The sequence below is a fragment of the Lolium rigidum genome, chromosome 4 (assembly GCF_022539505.1).
Source record: "Lolium rigidum isolate FL_2022 chromosome 4, APGP_CSIRO_Lrig_0.1, whole genome shotgun sequence".
NCBI classification, from domain to species: Eukaryota; Viridiplantae; Streptophyta; class Magnoliopsida; order Poales; family Poaceae; genus Lolium; species Lolium rigidum.
Window position 1 is genome coordinate 74,700,060 of NC_061511.1, and position 10,018 is coordinate 74,710,077.

General features: G+C 48.1%; 1 non-coding gene across 1 annotated transcript; it reads right to left on the minus strand.

The window, feature by feature from the left end:
- Window positions 1-9,441: 9,441 nt before the first annotated feature.
- TRNAR-UCG lies at window positions 9,442-9,515 on the minus strand. Its single transcript has one exon. It is a non-coding gene; the product is annotated as a tRNA-Arg (tRNA).
- Between the last annotated feature and the right edge of the window lie 503 nt (window positions 9,516-10,018).

A 10,018-nucleotide genomic window follows, 5' to 3' on the forward strand; every position in this document is an offset into this window, starting at 1 on the left:
AATCCCCCTCCCTCTCGTTGCGTTGTCGCTACCGGCACCGCCCCTCGCCAATCCGCCGGCCGGTTTCCTGCACTCCGCCATCCCTCCTCCCACCAGCCTATATTCCGCCGTTTGTCATGATGTCTGCCTATATTCCGCCGTCGGGCAACTCCTCACGTCGCGCCTCGTTGACACGCCCGGCAGGTGTTCGTCCATTTTCCTGGGCGGACATGGACTCGGATGAGGAGGAGGATCATATGTTCGCCGAGATTTTTAAACAAGAGATAGCAGCCGCCGCCCAAGACGAGGAGCACATGTTGATCCTAGCTTTCCTGCCTGGCTTGTACGCGGAGAAGGCCATTGGTCGCCGTGGTGGATCGGCACCAGGTCACCGGAAGTGCAAGCTGAGGCAGCGAATGGAGGGGTACTGCATGCTCTACGCCGACTACTTCGCCGACAATCCATTGCACGGTGAGGTTGTTTTTAGGCGTCGTTTCGGGATGAGCCGGAAGCTCTTCCTGAAAATTGTGTATGCCCTTCGAGAGTATGACTCCTATTTCAGATGCAAGTTGGATTGCACCGGCATGGCAGGGTTTTCCGCCCTCCAAAAGTGCACGGTGGCTATGCGAATGCTGGAATATGGAGCTCCTGGTGATTCTACCGACGACTATCTTCGGATGGCGGAGTCCATCGCCCTTGATTGTTTCTACCGGTTCTGCGGGGCGGTGATAGCAGTGTTCGGGGACATCTACTTGAGATCACCCACTGTACAAGACACTGCTCAGATCCTCTCTTTCAATGAAGCTCGAGGATTACCGGGGATACTTAGTAGCATTGACTGCATGCATTGGAAATGGAACAACTGACTGTTTGCCTGGCAGGAAATGTACAAGGGTCACAAAAAAGGCTGCAGTGTGATACTTGAGGTAGTGACTACCCATGATCTCTGGATTGGCACTCCTTCTTTGGTATGCCGGGATCGAACAACGACATCAACGTCTTGCAGTGCTCGCCGATCTTCTCCAAGCTTGTTGAGGGTCATGCTCCCCCGGTTGACTTTTGTGATCAATGATCGGTACTACAACAAGGGATATTATCTTTCAGACGGTATCTATCCAAAGTGGGCAATATTTGTAAAGACTATCTCAAGCCCCGTCCTTCTGAAGGAGGTGGAGTTTGTTAAGGAACAAGAAGGTTGCCTAAAGGACGTCGAGCGTGCAATTAGTGTCCTCTAGCAGAGATTTGCTGTAGTCCGGTTCCCCGCTTTGATTTGGTCCAAAGATCAGATGTGGGAGGTGATGAACTGTTGTGTGTGCTTACACAACATGATTATCGAGAATGAGCTAAGTATCCAGTTCCTCTGAGCGAACAAGCTGCACCATATGACAGAGAGGGTCCTCTTGCATAGCCTAATCACCAGGTGCCAGCATCGTGTGCTTCGTTCATCGCTATGCGTCAAGAAATTCGAGACTCCACAATGCATCAGCATCTGCAGGATGATCTGGTGGAGTACATATGGAGGCTTCGAGGCAACACCAACTAGTTTCCATTTGATTTGTTTCAAAACTTGTCAAATTATTTGCTTGTTTTGTTGAAATGTAACATTTATTTGTTAAAATAAACCAAATATTGGTAAAATTTATCAAATTCGCCGAACTGTGAATTTATTTGTGAAACTAAGACAAAAACATCTCCGGGCGTCTACCTGGAGAGGCGGCTGGAAGTTCGGCGCTCCCCACGCCAAAGTTTTGTCCAATCTGGCACTATTTATCGCCGGATTTGGTCGTGTGGAGCACCAACGGCAGGAGGTGCTCTAACAAACTTTCTATCTAATCAAGAAATTTAGCAACTCTCCCGCTAACATTCAAAAAAAAGATAGGATGGTAGCAAGGTCGTGTCACTTGGGAGTTTATATCTTAAGTAACCTTGCTGAGAAATTTCAATTCACTTTATAGTTTTTGAATTTGTTCAAGAACCGGTCAGGATTTCTCGGTTACAGCGGTAACCGGGAATCCCGAGCCCCCTCGCGGGGAAAAAAAAAAAAAGAACTTGTCGGGAACAAAAACCCGGGCACAGTAAGTTTCATGTTGCAAATACTGAACTACCGTACCTATGTAAACTTTTTTCTTTCTTTCTCAACCGAGCATTATGCCTCTAAAGTTGAAGATGTCCGCAACAATGCACAGGGCATCTTGTCATTTCTATTCGAGCGTCTTCCACTAAGCATTTACTTCTATCTAAAGCTTCACCCACATGCATGAAACACATCATAATACATGTCAACGTCATCAGGTTTAGACTCCTTGTACGTTCAGCACAAGCAAACGACTAAATACCCAGAGGCAGAATAGCAATTCAAGTTAAATACAGGCACACAAATGAGCATATGCGGAGGACGAGTAATCTAGCTACTCTTAGAGGAACCAATGACCGCAATCTGAGCTTCAATGCAGCACTTCTTCTTCAAGAGAAAACCATTTGACGAGTCCTTGAAATCTTCAAGCGATATGAACTTGGGCCATCCCCAACTGGGTGAATTCTTTGAGAATTGGCACCGGTCTAAAGAAAAAAACAACGCGTCAATCAGGAAATTTGGATGATAATACTTCAAGTAGCATTCTACTCAAGAACAAACCTGATAGTTTCCGGTGCTTGCCAGTTTCCTGGTCTTTGATGCTTATGCTAAGTTCTACCAGGTTTCCAGAGCTCTGATGGAGAGTATCCGACACCTTCATTCTCAGGTACAAGGAAAGGTAGTTCCCACTATTATCTTCTCCAGATGGATGGATAGTGATGAACCTGGAAATCGGAGAGCATCACATAGTTTAGTCCATCATGAACAAGAGGTCAAACCCCGGCAGTCTTTTATTTTTGTTTAATCCATCATTAAAAACGTTGACCAACGGGGGAATGATCCCTCCCTTGGCTATACGTTGTTAGGTAGGATGAGACTTTCCCGGTTTATTCGCTCCTGCAGCGAAATTACCGCGCATGGGGCAATCGAACCCGGGTGGGCTGGCTGCGCACTCGCTTGCCTTGCCACTGAGCTAGAACTCAGTTCTCGTTTAATCCATCATTAACAAGATGTCAAATTGGAGAGCATCACATAGTTTAGTCCATCGTTAACAAGAGGTCAAACGCCTTTCAAACTGAATTCAGCTAATTCTGGAGAGGTGCCCGGGTTCTTTAACACGAAGAATCCAGTAACTAAGAATTTTTTTGAGGCAAATCCAGTAACTAAGGATTAACATCATCAGTATCGTTACCATTTGTGTCCACAAAGCTCAAACTCTGGAGAGGTGCTCGGGTTCTTCAACAAGAAGAAGTCGTCAATGCTCCAGTTGTAGACTTGTGAGTCACTGCAGATGCTGTTAATCTTCTGAACAAACAGCGTCTCCGACATAAAATTACCTTTAGCAACCACAACTCTTCCAAACTCAACACCAAAAATACAGCAATTCTTAACAAGGAATCTGGACGACTTCTCCCTTAGCGTCCTGAGAGGTATCATGTATGAGGTTCCAGAGATTGAGCTTGTACTCTGAAAGTTGTGGCTCACTGCAAAGAACCCTCTTTTAGAATAACAGATATTTTTTCTTGTAAAACAGGCTATAAATTGTACCATCATTCTAGTAGGCGACTAGCTATGAAGGTCCAATAACCTACTTTACTTTTCAGGAATAACTTGTTAAGGTACCTTGATATTCTTTATTGTGCTTTCCATATGACTGGTCATATATCAAGAACTTGAAAGATGCATCCACAACCGTGCCAGATCTGACGTGTTGTTGGGCTAGCACAAGCTTAAGCGAAACATATTCTTTCACACCGCCAATCTTTGTATCCCTTGGGTTCAGTTTTAAGTGCCTGCGAAACAAGTCCACAGAAAGGAAGAGAACAAAAAAATGAAAATGAAATTTGTTCATGACCTGCTCTCTGTTGGAAGAACTGAAATAAAATAGTAGCATGGTTATCGTACCAGTTAAGCCCCCTGATCTGAAACACACTGGAGTTGGTCCATCCATTACCCTTATCAAGAAGGGAAGAGAAACCATCGACCGTCCACTTGAAGGTTGTCCGTGCCCCGTTGGGTTCCTGGCTCTGTCCATGGTTTGACTGGACTGGAACAGCAATGCAACAATTCTTGCATCAGTAACATCTTTAGAAGATCACAATGTATGGCAGCTCAAATTACTGCTACAGATAATGAGACAAAGAGGCGCCATGATCGATCAGTTTGATTAGTACAGCCTTGTCGATTACTGTAAAGTACTGTCGTTCTTCTCATTATGTACAAATTAATTTAATGTCATTGTGCACCACATAAATGGGGTGAGGTTTATGCCATCTTCTTCCTGTGGACTTCAGACAGACACAAACATTTTCCTGAGATCTGGGACTGAGGAAAATTGATGGAAGAAACTGTATTATATGATACTGGGAATTTCCTAGTGTCCGTATGATAGTTAGAGCATGTCTAGCAGGCCCCTTATATTTCTGCCCCGTATCTGGCTGCTTTTTCGCCCCGTATCGAAAAGTTGGCAACGAAAGAGCCATTCCGTCTAGCAGAACCCGTATTTCGCCCCGTATTTTCAAAAATAAAAACCCCGGGAAGTTCGATTTCAATGATCATACTACGGATTTCATTGATCATACTACGGATTTCATTGATTCTACATCCAGAATGCGCGATCCTACTCGGGAGGTCGACTAGGTACGAGTCCGCCTCCGCCTCCGCCTCCCGCAACTCCGCCTCCTTCGCGGCGGCGATGGCCGCCGCCACCTCTTCCTCGACCGCCCTCTTCCTCTTGGCGTCGTCCTTCGAGAACTGCCGTAGCTCCTTCAACAAGTCGGGGGCCTCCTCGTCATCGCCGGCGAGCGGAGCTCTTCTAGCGCCGGTGCTCCCGCTGCTCCAAGCCTCCTTCGCCCAGCGGCGGCGCTCCCGGTCGGCGCGCCACTCGTCCGAACTTGAGCCCGCTCATCGGCTTCATCGGCGGATCCTCGATGAACCAGCGCCCGCCCCGCGCGAAGTCGATTAGCTTTTCCGGGACGGACGCGGCGCCTTTGTACTTGCAGGCCGCGCGACGGCTGCCGGCGGCGGATCTCTTGCATTGCCGCCGCCACGCTTCCTCGACGGTGTCCGGCGAGCGGGATCGCTTCGATCCTCTCGCCGGCGAGGCCCTACTGCGGCGGCGGGAGTCCATCCTAGCTTGGGGGGTGGAATGCGGCGCGGGGAGCGGCTAATTGCTCGCCGGAGCAGGAGGAGGAGGCGGCGGCGCGCGCGCGGAGCTAGGGTTGCGAGTGAGGGGTTAACCCCTCACTCGCACCTGCGCCCACTATATGTACGGGGCGAAGGGGCCGATTTCCTGGGCCCCGTATTCCGCCGAACGGGGCGGCCCGAATACGGGGCCTGCTAGACGGCCCGAACCGCGCCTGCCCCGTATGTCGCCGGAATTTTACGGGGTGAGCGGGTTATACGGGGCCTGTTAGACATGCTCTTACTTTGGCCAAGCAGGAGGTGAAAGAAAAGGTAGAACTTCTGCTTTTGCATGGAAAAATACATAAGAAATTGTTAATCTTATTTTTGCTCATAAAAAGAACAGTCTGAATTTTGTTTGTAAAATGAACAATCAAGCCTAATTCCAGTAGGAAGCAGAAATATGCTCAAAAGAAATACTTCCAGACACTAGAAACAGCAATGCTTGCATTGGTATAAGGGGATCAAAATTAACACAAGCTGCAAAGTAAAAAAGCTCAAAAGAAACCCTTACCGGAACCGGTAACACATGAGTTGCCCATAGCTCTTGGACCAGCTCTCCCCTTTCAAAGCTCTGTAATAGAATCACAATGCCATGAATAAATAATATGGTATACTTGTGTTAAGAACATCATACATAGTTGTGCATAGTAGAAACAAAAGAACATGCTAATTTTCAGTTAGTGTTGATCGATCTCAGTCAAATAACTACCAGCAAAACGGGCAAGGAATCATCGCAAACAAGAGAGAAAAAAAAAACCCGAAAAGGAAGAACAAGATCTCCACGAACAAAGCAGACTGAAAGTAAGAAAGAGCACTCCACTCTCAATCGGTAACAAACCCTACATAAAGATAGCTAAGAATTTGCACCTCAAACCGACCACAACTCATGAAAGATGGCAAGCTAGTCCCTTTCCATTTCTTCTCCCCGCTCACAATACCCCATCAGATTTATGCACATCACTAAATAATTGCCGGCAAAAAAAAGAAAGACCAAGAGCTCCCCAACCAAATCAGATAGAAAAGAAAAGAAAAACAACACATCACTGAACTCTTGATCGGTAAAAGCCCGCTCATGAACAAAGCCAAGAACTTGCATTACGAAACCCCTACCCGTGCACATAGAGTTTCTTCCCTTTCCAGTTTTCTCCTCAGCTCACGGTATCTGGTGCGCTTATAATTGGCCAGAGAGACAGAAGGATGGGGAAGAGGATTTAAACATAAGGGCCTGAAGGCCCGGCTTTATAATAAGGTAAACACTATTATAATAAAGCCTCACGAGGTAGGATGGGGATGGGGATGAGAGAGTGAATTGGGGGTAAAGGAGGAGCTTAGAGCATCTCCACCTGTCCGAAGTAAAACAGACAACTCGGTTTGGATCGGACCGCGGACACAACATCGGCCGCGCCGTCCTTCTTCTCCGTTTGGGTCGGAGGCTGCCCTAGCGCACCGACGCATGTTTTTTTTTTGTAAAATCTATTGATAGAATACATAATTTACATAGATAAAAAATGGGGAAAACATTAAAATTGACAAGCCGAAACCTAGGCCTACTCTACTGCTCGTTGTCGTCGTCCTAGGTGAGGTCCACGGTCACTGGCTTCTCCCATGGCCAGTTGGGTATCGGCATCGGTAGAGGGTTCACCGCGGCGGATGAGGAGGGACGGCCGGGGTAGACGGTGGTTCCTGCTCCCAGGGCCAGTTGGACGCCCATGAAGGCAGAGGATATGCCGTTGGAGGAGGGGGTGAGGCCGGGGCAGGCTCAGGCCACTGCTCCCACGACTACCATGGCACGGGGGAAGGGCGGTGCGCATGATACGACCCTGAGGGTCTCCTCCTCGGAAAGCCGTTCCTGCATGAGCGCCGCGACATAACAAGGCAGCACGCGTGGCAGCGGTAGCTACTCCAACGAGGCCTTGACGGCAAGCATCATCGCCTCCTCCTCGCCCATGCCTTCCACCATGACGGGAAGGCTGGTCCCCTGCGCTCTATTCATTGGCCTTCTCCGCTAGGTAGACGAGGTAGCCGATGAAGTCTTCGGTGTCTTCGCATTCCTACTCGTCTGGGACCTAGTCTCCTCCTTTTCCTCCTCCGCCTCCACCGTCACTTCCGGCTTCAGGGGAGTGTCGTAGTCGAACTCGTCTCCGCCTAGGAACCTCGGTCAGTGGCGTAATTTCCACTCAAGATGGCCAAATGGGTCTGACATAGCCGAGTTGAGGCCGTACGCCGGGTCCGCGACGAGAACCGAAGGCAGAAGTGACCGGCGGCGAGTGATCTCTTGGTGCCCCTCGTGGCCCTGCCGCGGCACCGGCGGCATGGGCACCCTCCGATGGGTAAGGAGCCAGCCACCGGGGAGGTGGACGTCACTCCACCCCACACAAGGGGTTCTGTTGTTGTAGAGCGCCCCCGCCACATTGACACTGACGGGGACGCGGCTGTGTGGATTCATAGGCTCCCCACCGACAACCCCGCCTCGTGGTTGTTCTTGGGCTTCCTAAATGGTCACCCTTGCACATGGCCGTCGTGTAGTGGCCTAGTGGTGATGCATATTCTCTCGAAAGCAGAAAAGGGCAATGGTGGGGGCATTGGCAGTGGATGGGCAATGCCACTACCCTTAAAAAGGCTGGAGATGCGGCCGCTTTCAATGTCGGCGATGGATTCCAGGCGTGTGCCATTGATGGCGGTGCGCCTCCTAGCAGTCCTGGTGCGGCCGCTGAAGTCGAAGCGTGTCATTGATGGCACCGCAGCGACCAAGGTGTCTAGGAAGGGAAGCGAAGCATCAGCCGCCAGGCAGGCCTGAGATGGTGGAGGAGACGGACACACACACGTAGACTATGTTGTGTCGACGGCGACGCATTGCCAACTAAAGTTTGAACCGCAAATATATCGCCGCGGACTAGTCGGTCCTTTTGCTCATACCGTTAAGTTGGAGTTTTGCTTCCCTAATGTCCGTAGGGACCAAGACGGACAAATGCGGTTCGTCGCTGTAGATGGTCTTGCCTCTCACACCGGTGCCTTGAGGGTCGAGCAGCGGAGGTGAGAAAGTTTTGTCCGTCTTGGTCCCTCACGTTTATGTTGTTCTGACTAGAGGAAATTTCAACCGGCTTTCAGGTTTTATGACGTAGTATAAGGTGAACGTTTTGGATTTATAGTTGGAATTCACACTCTGTGGTCCACATGTAAGACTTTTGCAGTGCAAATTAGTCTTGAACAGAGGAGATATACCTTGCTCGACTCCTTGTGTTGGATTAAATGCTTGTACTGTACGTAGTTAATTGCCGTCGTGTTTTTCTTGTCATCTCAGTCTCAGGTATGAAACGATGGCATGCATGCTGCTTCTTCTCTCTCGTCGATGCCGCGTGCAAGTACAAGCGTGTGGCTACCTACACCCACTTTTCCATGTCTCCGTGCTTGGCCCGTACTGAAGTGGAGAGGGAAGCTAGGGACCTAGGGATACCCCGTGCCATCCCTGTTGCTCGTTTCTCGTAAATAGGTAGGATCCATTTTCGGCACAGTGGCTACTTGAGGAATGCCGCTGCCCCTCCGTGTCGACCATCCAGCGGTGTGGTGCACTGCGCAAGTGTGAGCACACACTGACTCTCTTCACTTTTGTTGGTTCAGCAGAAATACGCGGTAGCTTCCTCGTCGATGGAGCAAAGGTACCCAACCGACAGCAACACGTACTCTCTACTAGTCTCTACAGTGATTAATTACAAGTGTTTTGCCATGTCCCACTGCATGTACTACAACTAAGCCTAAGGGCATCTCCAGCCCGGCCCATCTTGAAAATGAAAAATGTCTGCTTTGGTTTGTTTTCTGGTGATGTAATTCATTTATTTTGACGGAACATTGATGATATATCTTCGATACTGCATACTATACGCGCTTTTGGTAAATCGCCGCCGGTTTGAACCATGTCATTGATCCAAGTTTTAAAGTGAAATTAGATATCCGGCTCTGTGATTTAACAAAACGAACGCGAAACAAAACAAAAGATATCACAACTGAATGTGAAAATTAGCGGCAACTTAATGAATGCAGAATAGGTCATGAGAAATTAGTGTGAAAAAATAAAACAAAAGACTCTGTGATGTAACAAAACGAGCGCGAAACAAAACAAAAGATATCACAACTGAATGTGAAAATTAGCGGCAACTTAATGAATGCAGAATAGGTCATGACAAATGAGTGTGAAAAAAAAAATGCGACCACAGTGGGAGTCGAACCCACGACCTTCTGATCCGAAGTCAGACGCGCTAATCCACTGCGCTATGCGGTCTTACATGCCGTACTTCACACAAGTACACTATAGAATCTGTTTGTCTACATCCCACTAACCACCCCTCGTCAGAATAGGAAATCGTCATGGAGATATGGAGTTGGGTGATGGAAATTTCTTGAGAAATTCAACACCGTGACTCGTGAGATATGGTTTGACTTTTTTGTATACTTACCAAGATAGTAAAGTAATGGCTTAATTTACCCAGAAGAGCCCATTGCTTTGGATAGTGATGTACAATAATACAACGAGATTGAACCATGCACATTGATTACTGAGCATGAACGTTTCTTTATGAAGTTTTGTTGCACTTCATATAAACTAACCTTAAATAAGCTTTAGATGCTTTTGTCGTAACAAGGGTTACATAAACAGTTCATATAACACAGAAAAACAAAATGAGGCGAAATTAGAGCTTAGCTTCCCCCTCCGCTCCACTAAAAACTGTCGTTTTAGACATACGGCCGTATATATCTAAATTTTCAAAACATTAGCCATAGTAT